The sequence below is a fragment of the Ceratotherium simum genome, chromosome 22, assembly GCF_057802395.1.
Source record: "Ceratotherium simum simum isolate JZ-2026a chromosome 22, ASM5780239v1, whole genome shotgun sequence".
NCBI classification, from domain to species: Eukaryota; Metazoa; Chordata; class Mammalia; order Perissodactyla; family Rhinocerotidae; genus Ceratotherium; species Ceratotherium simum.
In genome coordinates, this window is record NC_141921.1 from 26008790 (window position 1) to 26021394 (window position 12605).

Genomic DNA, 12605 nt, shown 5'->3' on the forward strand with positions numbered 1-12605 from the left:
GGGCGCGTTTCTTAAAGGGGCCGCCCGGACAAAGGCGGCTCCGCACGCTCTTTGTCTGGCGGTCCCCTACGCCCTCCCTGCAGCTGCTGCTGAAGAAACCCAAGAGGCAAGGAAACCCACCTCCTGCCCTTCCCGTGCATGCCTTCTCCCAGCATCTCTTCAGGCTGGAGGGAGGGGACCGGAACGGCCTCTCGTCTCGGTTCCGAAATGGCCTATATCCATGAGTGGCCCACAGGCGTCCAAATTCAACGCGTCCCAAATTGGGCTTTCATCTCTCTTCAGTCTTATTGCTCTTTAGTCCATCCCAGTCAAAACCTGAGAGTCAGTTCCTCCTTTCCCTCGGCCCCCACATCCAATCTTTAATCTAGCCTTGCTGACCCTAAATCCTAATAATTTCTCATATCTGACCTTACCTACTCTCCTGCCACCACCTTAATTCAAATCCTGACTCTGTCAGTTCAGAGCCTCGAACTCTTGTTTCTTGCTCTTTAATTTTTTTTTTTTTAAAGATTTTATTTATTTATTTTTTCCCCCCAAAGCCCTAGTAGATAGTTGTATGTCATAGCTGCACATCCTTCTAGTTGCTGTATGTGGGACTCGGCCTCAGGATGGACGGGAGAAGTGGTGCCTCGGTGCACGCCCGGGATCTGAACCCGGGCCACCAGCATCGGAGTGCATGCACTTAACCACCAAGCCACGGGGCCGGCCCTCTTGCTCTTTAAAATGAGGCTGTTAATATTCACCTTATAGGTCTTGGTGAGGATTAAATGAGATAATGCATGTAAAACAGAGTCTGTTTTAATAAATGTTAGCCATCATTATTATGATGAGTGGCAAGCACTTAACACAGAAGCAGCACTCAATAAATGAGTTACTACTACTAATTGTTATGATTTCTTCCCTTACAAGACTTAATCACTTGTCTTAATCACCTGGTAGCCCCATCGCTTAGCACTGTGTTTGGCACATAATATACATCAATATTCAATTAATTAAATGAATTAGTAGATATTTAATTAATAGATATTAGCAGAGCTTACAGTTAAGTGGGAGGAGATAGACATAAACGAAGTTTATGTAGTATGTCAGAAAGGAATGATTGCTGTGGAGGAAAACAGGAAAGGGGTGGGAGGTTGCAATTTTAAACAGGGCAGTCAGAGTAGGCTTCACTGAGAAGGTGACGTTTGGGCAAACATTTGAAGGAAATGAGTGAATCAGTCAATACAGATATCTGGAGAAAGGGGGGCATTTCAGGCAGAGGGAAAAGTCAGTGGAAAGGCCCTCAGGCACGAGCATCTCCGGTGTGTTTAAGAAACAGCAAGGAGGCCAGGGCAGCTTGAATGGAATAGACACGAGAGCAGGACATGAGAAGGGATGGACCATATAGGGCTGTAGGAGATGGGGAGCTATTGGAGAGTCTGAACTTCCACTTTTAAAGAATCCTTCTGGCTGCTCTGTGAAAATAGACTGCAGGGGCACAAGGGTGGAAGCAGGGAGACCAGACAGGAGGCTATGGCAATGATCTTAGCTAGAGATGGTGGTGGTTTGTACCAAACTGGGTGAGGTGATGAGACACGGTTGAATTCTGGATTTGAAGGTAAAGTCAACAGGATTTGTTGGCAGATTGGATAGGTGTGTGGAAGAAAGAGAAGATCAAGGATTACTCCAAAGTTTTTAAACTAGGCAAATGGAAATATGGAGCTTAATTCAACACATATACATCTATTAAATTATAGATTTTACATGAGGTCAGGCCTTCCCTTCTGAGGGGAAAGAGGCCCAGGGAGGGAGAATGACCAGGTCACAAGGCAGGCCACAAAGCAGAGTAGAAACGAGGACTGAGATTTCTTTTTCCAGCCAAAGAAATTCTGGTAGAAGAGCTGGTTCTGGGCTCTTTAGAGTACTCAATTTGAAATATATCTTGTTAATTTCTGAATCCCCAAGGCCTATCACTACCTGGCACATGATAGGCATTCAATAAGTATTAGTTCAGTTGAATTGAGGTAGTGGCAAACTGGCTTTTGAAAGAAAGGCCGGTTGGGAAGGGAAGCTAAGTGGTTTCAGGCATATTCCATAGAAGACTGAGGCCAGGCCATTCCTGGGAACTCATTTTAACTCAGGTCAACAAATATTTTTGAGTATCTATTATATTCTGGGCACTGGGGAAACGGAAGTGCCACTCGTTATTGGAGGAGACAGAGAGGAGAATCAATAAATTATGGCACAGTGTGATAACGACAGCAGTGTGTACCAAGTTCAGAGATGGATGGAAAGTGACTAACTCTGACAGGGGAGGTAGTCAAGAGAAGGCTTCACGAGAGATGACTTCAGAGCTAGTGTCTGAGAGATGCATAAGAGTTTGCCAGTTATACTCCTATGGGATGAAGCAGTAGCTTGAGTCTGGTAATTGCCTTACTGGGGGTGGTGGCAGGAGAATGTCTTGCTGTGTATCTATTATGTGGAACGTGCTGGGCCTTGTACATGGCAAATACTCAGGAAATGTTTGCTGAATTGATTTGAGGGCATTCATACAACCCAGTATAATGCGTGTCCATTCAAATGGACTGTTATGCATGTGACCCATTACCTGTGGCTCCTGCCCATCTTGTACAGGGTGACTATTGATTTTGTCTGCCCAGCATCCATTCCTCCTTCTGGTAAGAACACTCTGATTTTCCCTTGGGGAACTACCCTTCCCCCCACTCTCTCAGTCCATGTGGTTTGGTGGGGCTGCCTTACTCTGGAGTTCCAGTGTGGGCTGACCACCCTGGCCTGGCGAAGCAAAGCATTCCCTCTCTGCCACTCCAGGCTACAGTGACTGGTTGGGGGTGAGGGGGTGTTAGTGACCCAAGTCAGGCCAAATGAGATGCAATCCTAGGATCTTTGCTAGAACGATTAGGAAAGAAAATTTTCCCCCTCTTGGATGGCTAAGCAAATAGGATATAAATGTGGAGCTCTTGGTGGCTTTCTTGCAACCTTTTGGGAAGAACTTAGCTGACAATGAAGCAAACACAGAAAAGTCAAGAAATCAGGAGACACTTGCTCAAGGGCATCATTTGAACCCCTGGACCCCAGCCTTACCTAAAGCCTTTCTGGACTTCTCTGTTACAAAAAGTCAGTTTGTTTGGTCTCTGACAACTGCAAATGAAATAATCCAGAGTATTATACACTTCTATCTCAGTATCTGCCAGAAACATCTAGGGTCTTAGTCCTTTCACATCTGCCTCCTACAGGCTCCCTGAGGAAAATCATCATAAAATGGCAGGACATTGGTTAGGTTCTTGTCCTCCAGATCTGTGGCCACACATCTCAGCCGTTTTGTGACCTTGAAGCCCTCACTTCCCTCCTCTGCATCTTAATTTCCTGATTAACCTACTATCTTGGCTTTTCCAAGAGTCTTGAGTTTTTGAGGAAATGCCACTGGCTCTAGGCCAGTCCGGTGTCACTGGGTATCAGGACTTGGGATCTCTTCCTTGGTTATGTTATTCTGGGGCCAAGGCTGGCAAGTCTGTCCTCTAAATCAGTAGTTTTCAACCTGGATTATGCAGACCTCTAGTGGTACGCAGTGGGGGTGCTGAAACCACAGGATACAACACAATACTGCTTTCTGGAGTGTCAGTTTTATTCATGGAAAAGTAAGGCAATATTTTCAATATTAAAGTGTAGTTATTCAGAGCACCTTCCCTGAGCCAGATTTAGATGGAATCAAATCCTGGCTCCACCACTTACTAGCTGCATGACCTTAGGAAGTTACTTAACCTCTCCGTGCCTAGGTTTCCTCAGTGTAAGGTGAGGGTAGTATTAGTACCTATCTTATGAGATTATGGTGAAGATTAAGTTAGTCTGTGTAAAGTACTTAGAACAGTGCCTAGTGCACAGTAAGTGCTATTTATTAGCTATTATTATTATTAAGACATGGATATATTATGAAGTACAAAGAAAACTAATGTGAATGTAAGATCAAGGACATTGAAGACATGTCACCTGCAGTTCTGTCCCAGCTTCCAAGGGATTTGCTCTCACTTTCTTCTGCCAGCAAAAATACTCACATCTGATTTTTACTACAAGAGCCTACAAGAGAATCCAGGTGTCTTCATGCTCTTCTTATTTCCTGGGCCATTCTCTCCCCATTCAACCTTCCACATCTCAGATCCCCACCCATCTGTTCTCATCCAGACATTTGTCTTCTCATGTCTTATAATATTTATTACAAAGATAATATATGCAAGCTTTAGAAAATACCGTATTGCCACTTTAGTTTTTCAAAAATGAATAGGAATTTCGTAGGTAATGTACTGGGGAGTGGGGAAGCAATGAAGATAGATGGAACAGCATGAGCAAAGGTCCAGAGGTAAGCTGTATTCCAGAAGAGCAAGTCCATTTTGGCTTTAGAGTAATTGAGGCTGGAAAAGATAAGGCTGGAAAAATAGATTAAGTTCATATCACTTGAGGATTTTGAATGCTACACACAGTGAAGAGTCTGGATTTGATTTCACCTCTCTAAACCTGTATCATCTGTAAAATTAGGATAATTCCTACGTCACTGAATTGTTATAAGGTTTAACGACAGAGAGAAGCAAACATATGAGAGATATCCTATATAAGAAATGGAATGACTGTCATTAGGAGTTGGGGACAAGGATTCTTCTCCTTGGTATAGCCATCCCACCTCTTAGGGTGGCCTGCAATTCATTCTTACTTTTGAGATCTTATTTTCCTGCAACACATATCAACCATCAGAGGGAGCTCGCTACAAAGGAATCAGAACTCCCAGCTCAACAGGAAAATTGCAGTGGGAATGGCTGAGCAGGGGATGTGGAATTCTGGGCCAAATCCAGAGCTTCTCAACAGTAGCAGTGGGACATGATCCAGTTGCCCCCTGTGTGGTCCTCTTTTCTTTCTTAGACACATCACAAGGAGAGAGGGAGGCATGCTGCCACAACCTAGAGCCTAGCAGCTAGCCAGATGTAAGAGCTCTAGGATTGGGGGTAGAAGATGAAGGCCGGATCTAGTTCTGGGGCCTGAGTTTTTGTATCTCAAGCAAAAAAAGGCTTTTATCAATTCTGCTCACAAGCCTCTAGGCCCAACTCCTTAGAACACCGTGTGCCAGGCCAGATAGTCTAGCTAGACCTGGGAACCTTAGAAAAGGAGCTGGGGTTGCAGTGTGAAGAAGGGGGAAGGAGGAGAGGCAGTGCCATGCCTGACGGATGTCTTATTTATTTTTGTGAGTAAGATTGGCCCTGAGCTAACATCTATTGCCAATCTTCCTCTTTTCACTTGAGGGTGATTAGCCCTGAGCTAACATCCATGCCAATCTTCCTCTATTTTGTATGTGGCATGCCGCCACAGCATGGCTTGATGAGCGATGTGTAGGTCCGTGCCCGGGATCTGAACTTGGGAACCCCGGGCTGCCACCAACGCAGAGCTCACGCACTTAACCACTATGCCACCGGGCCAGCCCCCTGATGATCAGTCTTTAGAGCTGCATCCACTTTACCCTGGACTCCAGCCTCCAGGTCTATCAGAAATAGCTATGGGTGGGCCAGCCCCGTGGCTTAGCGGTTAAGTGCGCGCACTCCACTGCTGGCGGCCCGGGTTCGATCCGGGGTGCGCACCGACGCACCGCTTCTCCGGCCACGCTGAGGCCACGTCCCACATACAGCAACTAGAAGGATGTGCAGCTATGACCTACAACTATCCGCTGGGGCTTTGGGGGAAAAAATAAATAAATAAAATTATAAAAAAAAAAAAAAAAAGAGCTATGGGGCCTAGCTTCTCCAGTCATGACTTACTAATCTAGCATTTCACAGGATTTTTACAAAACCTCCTTTATCTTCTTTGTCTTCTCCACTTGCCTGCACTGAGTTAATCAGGGACTTTTCTGTTACAGATGTTAAAATGAAGACATTTAGCAATTTACCCAAGTAGCACTCAAGGGCAGAGCAGGGCCTGGAAGCAGTAGGAGCGGCCCAGGAAAGGGAAGGAGGCAGACAGAGCAACAGCCTTCAGAACTGCTGCAGCAAGCGCTGGCTCTTGGCCAGGCTTCATACCCGCCCCTCCAGGGCCAGCTCTGCTGGTAGGCCCCAGGCTGCCAGCCCTGCCTCCACACCCCCACCCCATTCCCCTGAGAGTCCATTACCCTGGCAACAGCCAGAGAAAGGCCCAGCTAAAATATTTACGGCTCAAAACAGTCCAGAGGCTTCGGATAGGGGAAGGAACGAAGCCTGATGTCATCCCTTCTCTGCTTGCAGGGAAGGTGACTGACATGCAGGGCAGCTGGGCGGGTGGGCCAAACCTACTAGGTCAGGGCTCTCACAGGAAGATCCCTAGGGCTGCAAGTGGTAATGGGAGGAGGGAGAAGGCTGTATGTGACAGACATGACAGGTGACAGGACTGGATAAAAAAAACAAGCCAGAAAAAAGGAGGAAGGAAACTTAAGTGTTGACCACTATTATGTATGGACTCTGTGCTAGGTATTTCACACACACTGTGAAATCCCTATCCATTCAGTGGATAGGGATTATCATCCTACTTTTACAGAGTAAACAGGCTCAGAAAAATACACAGCAAGTGATGAGCTAGGATTTGAATCCAGATCTCTTTGGCTTTAGCCCTGTGAGCCTTCCTGTAAAATTCCTTGGCTCCCAAGTAGATATCCTGCATCTGGGGGCGGAGGGTCTGGCTGCCTAGGAGCCTAGCCCTGGCTTCTCGGATAGTGACCCAGGCTCTGCGCCTCCATTTATCTATGACCAGGATTCCATCTCATTCCCTAACTCCCCGCCCCAAACTCCTCCCCTGCCTGCTGAACTGAAGCAGGTCCTCAAATGCTAGATAAAGGAACTTGAGCCACAAGATGAGGCCTAGGAGACCAAGAAGCCAGGGAAAATGCAGCCTCAGTGGTCAACCCTGGACTGAGAGTCGCAATGCAAACTTAGGTTGACAAACATCTCAGTTTGCCTGGGATTCTCCTGGTTTTAGCACTGAAAGTCCAACATCCCAGCAACCCTCAGTCCTGGGTAAACCTGGATGGTTTGTCACCCTAAACAGCTCTCTCACACAAACACAATGCTTTTCTGTTTCAAAGTACTGGTAGCTGTAAGAGGTACAAACTGGTCAAAAGCAAGGTCTCTGAAGTCTGACAGAACCTTTTTTTAACCTTAGGCAAGTTACTTATCCTCCTTAAGCCTCCGTTTCCTCATCTGTAAAATGAGTATAATGGATGGGAGAATTAAGTGCAACAGTGCATATAAGTGCTTGAGATAGCGCCTGGTACATTATTAAGCTTTCAATAAATAATTTGCTATTATTTGTAATAATCAATAGTGAAGACAGAAATGGGCTCAGAGATTAAATAACTTGCCCAAAGTAAATCAACTGATTTCAACATCCCTTTCCTGCTAAGAAGGAATCCAAGTTCATTAGAATGCCCCAGGCACAGTTAAAGTGCAGACAGGCTCTTTCCCCAAACTCAGCCCATTCTCTTGCTCCCTTGTTAGGATACTACACTTGATCTTAGCCAAAAGGCCAGAAGGGATGCTCCCTTGTTGGGATAAATAACGAGGAGACATTAAAGGAAGAATGTAGGGGCCGCCCGGAGGCGTAGCAGTTAAAGTTAAGTGTGCGTGTGCTCTGCTGCTGGCGGCCCGGGGTTCGGATCCCGGGCCGCGCACCAACGCACCGCTTGTCAGGCCATGCTGTGGCGGCGTCCCACATAAAGTGGAGGAAGATCCGCATGGATGTTAGCTCAGGGTCAGTCTTCCTCAGCAAAAAGTGGAGGATTGGCATGGATGTTAGCTCAGGGCTGATCTTCCTCACACACAAAAAAAGTAAAAATAAAATAAAGGAAGAATGCAATATTAGAGGTCCCTAACCTCTCAGGAAGCTCAGTGTAAAATCAGCCTAGGGCATAGGCCATAGGAAACCAGAAGTCTATCAAAGGCTGACTTTCCCATTCTTCAAGAGAAATGGGAAAATGGATAAATAGCTAGCCCAATACAGCTAGAAGGAAAGTGGGAGCTAGACAGGGGGCCTTTGGCTCTCTCCCAAAGCTGACAGAAGCTACCAGAGTTGGACCATTCATAACTTGACCAAATCTTTATTGAGCTCCTCAGTGTCAGATATTTGTTGGGGAAGGGATTATAGTACAGAGGTGAAGAAGGAAAAGCCCTACCCTTCAAGAGCTTTTTGGACAAGGTTAGTAATCAACAGTGGAGAGAAAAACAGGCTCAGAGGTTAAATAACTTGCCCAAAGTAAATGAACCTTCTCACTTGGCTCTCCTTGGCCTGTTACAGAGGTGGTGACCTGCCTCTCTCTGGGAGCCCTCTGGAAGTGTCCAACGGCTCCCAGGCTGGCACCCACAACACAGGTGTGGCAAGGCGGGAAACAGGAGGTGGTGGTAGGGGTATTCCAGCTAGTTCTAGTGAAAGCTAAGGGGAAGCAGGCAAACTGGGAAAGACACAGTAGGACTGCCAGTTTATTCAGATCTAGGAGGCCGTGCTGGGGATACTGTCAGTCCCCCTTCAACTCTCTGAAGTCCTGAGCAGGTTTAACTGTTAGCCTCACAGTCCCCTGCAGTCCTGAGGACTCCATTCTGGGCCTAGAGACTCTCTCAGGGGATCCTGGCTGGCTTTCTGTGGGTAAATCAAACAGATCAAGAGGTGGGGTGGGAAAAGACTGTGGATCTCCGCTCCTGGGTTTCTCTGTGCTCAGCAAATGCCCTCAGGCCAGCCTTGACACAGCAGGCAGCTCTCCTGGTTTCCAGAGTCCTCTGATCGCTGCAAAGACACAGGTAGAAAATTAAGAAATGAAGCTGGCATATCAGGGGCGCTTCCCAGCCTCCCATTTGGCCAGGCTGCCTCCCTTATATCTCCCCAGCCCACAGCAGAACTCCAATTGTTTCATTCAGTACAAGGTTTCTAGGGACACAGATGGGTAGAAAACAGAAGTCCACAGCCTATGAGCTCTCTTTTTGCTGTCAGTCAGGCAGTGAAAATGGAGACTCACACCTCCTACGTCCCATCCTCGGCCACGCCGGAGCTGAGTGATCCAGGGCAGAATCAACTAAACCTTTGGGGCCTCCAGCTATATAAAGGGGAAATGATTTCTGCTCTCCCAGAGATGTGAAAAAGATAAAAGATTAACAAAGAGCTTTAAAGCCTTTGGAAGAAAGAGAATGAGGAAATATGTCTCTTCCCATAGCTATTAATTCTAGGCTGAGGGCTCCATCTCTTCTGGCCTTATGAGGGGTTCATTCCAGCCCCCAAAACTCAGGGTCATCCACAGGAGAGACACACCCTAAGGCTAGGGCACAGAACAGGGCCCTCATCTCATGCCAAAGACTGTAGTAGTGCCTCCCCACCTTAAAAAAAAAAACAGCACTACCATTCCCCAGTGTTCAAGCCAGTAACCTGGGAGCCCTTCTTAATACCTCCCTCATCAATCACCAAATAATGTTCATTCTATCTCCTAAAAGTTCTTGAATCCATTCACTTCTCTATATTTTCACTGATATCACCCTACTAGGTTTTCCTCATTTCTTGTCTGGACCAATGCAAAAAAGTTTCCTAATAGGTTCCCATAATCCACTCTCCACTCAGCAAGTGAAGTTTAAAAAGCAGAAATCTGGTAATCATGTCATTCCTTACCCCTCTCTCATGGATTCAATGGTCTTCAGTGATGACCTCAGAATAAGGTCCAGATTCCTACCTCACCTTGAACCTGCCTCAGTCCTACCCTCTGCCTACAATATGCTTCATGTCCTTTCCCCAAACCATCTCCCAAACCCTCTGCCTACTTAACTTTTCCTTTAGAGGTCAGCTTAAGCATCATTTCCTCAAGGAAAACCCCAGAGCTAGGTTAGCTCCCTGTTGTATGCCCTCATAGCACCCTATTCTTTTCTTTCACAGCACTTATCACAACTGAAATGATTTATGTTATTTATGAGATTAATATCTGTTTAGTGTCTATCTCCTCAAATATACATAAGCTCCATGAGGTCAGGGACCATTTTATCTTGTTCACTTGCCAGTGAATCTTCAGTGTCTAGCACACAGTAGGTGTTCCAATTTATAACAGTGAATGTATTAAAAAAAAAATGAATGAAAGGGGTCATTTGTACTGATCCCTGGAGAGAAGCTCATGAAGAATCCTATCAGAGGCAGAAGGTATTTCTCTCTCTCAAAGACAGATGCAGAGTTTGTTTCCTACATTCCAACCTCAGAGAGCCTGAGATGGGGAGCACCCATTTTAGACTCAAAGCTGGGCCACGAATAGGAAGGATGAAGGCTGCAGGAGCCAGAGGACCTAGAGAAGAATTAGCCCTGTATCGGAACCCAAACTCTTTTATCTCAAGTTCTCACACATGGTGCCTGGGGAGGAAGAGACTGGCTATCCTGAGGAGGGCCAAGGTGGGCCCCAGAGGCTGACAAGGGAACAGCTTATTTGGGCATCTTAATGCAGTATTTTTTTTTTTTTTTGTGAGGAAGATCAGCCCTGAGCTGACATCCATGCCAATCCTCCTCTTTTTTGCACCCGGGCCGCCAGCAGGGAAGCGCGTGTACTTAACCGCTACGCCACGGGGCCGGCCCTTAACGCAATATTAAAAACAGAAATAGTGCCCAAATTTCTGGCAATTACTAGGTGATTAATCTGGGCTGACGGGCCAGCCCGGTGGTGCAAGCGGTTAAGTGCGCGTACTCCGCTGTGGTGGCCGGGGTTCGCCGGTTCGGATCCCGGGTGCGCACTGACACACCACTTGTCAAGCCATGCTGTGGCGGCGTCCCATATAAAGTAGAGGAAGATCAGCACGGATGTTAGTCAAGGGCCAGTCTTCCTCAGCAAAAAAAGAGGAAGATTGGCAGATGTTAGCTCAGGGCTGATCTTCCTCACACACACACAAAAAAATCTGGGCTGATAGCCTGACTGTACCTCACTCTGCCTGGAAACCTCTCAAATGAGCTTTCTTCAGGAATCCCCATGACCTCCCCCAATCTCCCCTGGAAATAATGAGGCCTCCTTGAAGCAAAAAGCTCCTAGATCTAGGTGGGGGGAAGCACAGGGATGGCTTGTGACCTGTCTGAGAACTCCTACCTGCCCATTCCCTGGCTAAGATGTAGCCAAAGATAACCACCACAGCTTAGGCTAGGAATGAGAAGTACACCTCCCACTGAGAGGCTACAGCATTTGTAGTTAAGGAATGTCAAGAACCTAACCCCAGTACCATGTTATGAAATTCAAGTCCCGTCCAGATACAAGTCTCTCTCCTTTCAGAAAAGAGAGCTGCAGCTGGCAGAACACTGGATGAGAACACATTCTCAGCCTCAGAGTCAGAACAGGTTATGGAGTAGAAGACCTCCAGCCCCGGGGCTGGAAAAGTGATTCTAGATATCAGTGAACATATCTGGCCCCCATCACTCCCCAAAAAGGGTTTGATCTGTTGCTTGAATGCAGCCTCCCTGGGAGCCCACAGCAGCAATTGGGCCACAATAGGACTAGGGTACAGTGCTCACCATGGGCCTTTGCTCCTAAAGGGCCTACGAGGGCTAGGCTGGGGAACAAAAGAACACTAGTTTGGCAGTGCAGTGCATTTCCTCCCCCTCCCCCCAACAGCTGCTATCTCAGACAGCTGTATCCAGCCTGTCTGCTCAAGCCTATTAAATATTCATCAGATGCTTGCTAGCTTTAAACATGCAACGACTATTAATCTGGAGAGCAAGAGGTACATGAGGGTCTGGAGAGAGAGAGAGGGAGGGCTTAAAAGGATCCAATTCTTTTAACTTCAGGAATCTGGAAACCAAGCCAGGGGCACCCATTCTGTACGCCAAAGCCCCGAACTACTTTCAGTGTAAGCTGATCTCCTCTAGGTACAGAGGAGACACCAGGAGGCAGCTAAGTGGCAGTAGAAAGACTTGTGTCTAAACTTCAGTTCTTGGACCCTGTACACATCAGTTTCCCAGGATAATCATCGCTTCACAGGGTTGTTTGTGAGAATTAAATGGGATGCTGCATATGATACTCCCAGGACAGAGTTAGCACAAAATTAAGAGCTTAAAACGGAGGCAGAAATTTCATTCATTCAGGACTTAGAGTGGTGAAGCAAAGCCTTGTGTAACAATTCCTTAAGAGCAAAGTTTCTATCAGTGGAGACTCACAAGAGTTTTGGTCTCTAATTCACAGGGTGGGTGAAAGGGATAGGATAAGGGAAGACTCCCTTAACACATGGCAAAGGCTTAACACTCCACCCTCCAATAGTCCAAATATCTGAGAGGAGAGATGATTAATCTATCTGAAAAATCTAAGAACCAAAAGGCCTTCAGGCAACAGGGAAAGAAGAAGGAAGGCAAAGTGATGGGGGAATGTCTCTTCACTCTCCCACAAAGGAACGGGGGCCACTTTACGGAAGACTTTTCTCTTCTGCTTCCCTGTTTTCCCGCCTTGCCAGCACAATAGTGAACACAGGAGTGTTCAAGTCACTCTTGTGCTTAAGGCCTTAAATAGCTCCCTAAACTTTAGAAACAAGTCCAAATTCTTTGCCTAACATTTAGCTTTTCAAAATCAGCACTAGCCTACTCTTCTAGCCTCGATTTATAGCTAACATTTATTGGGT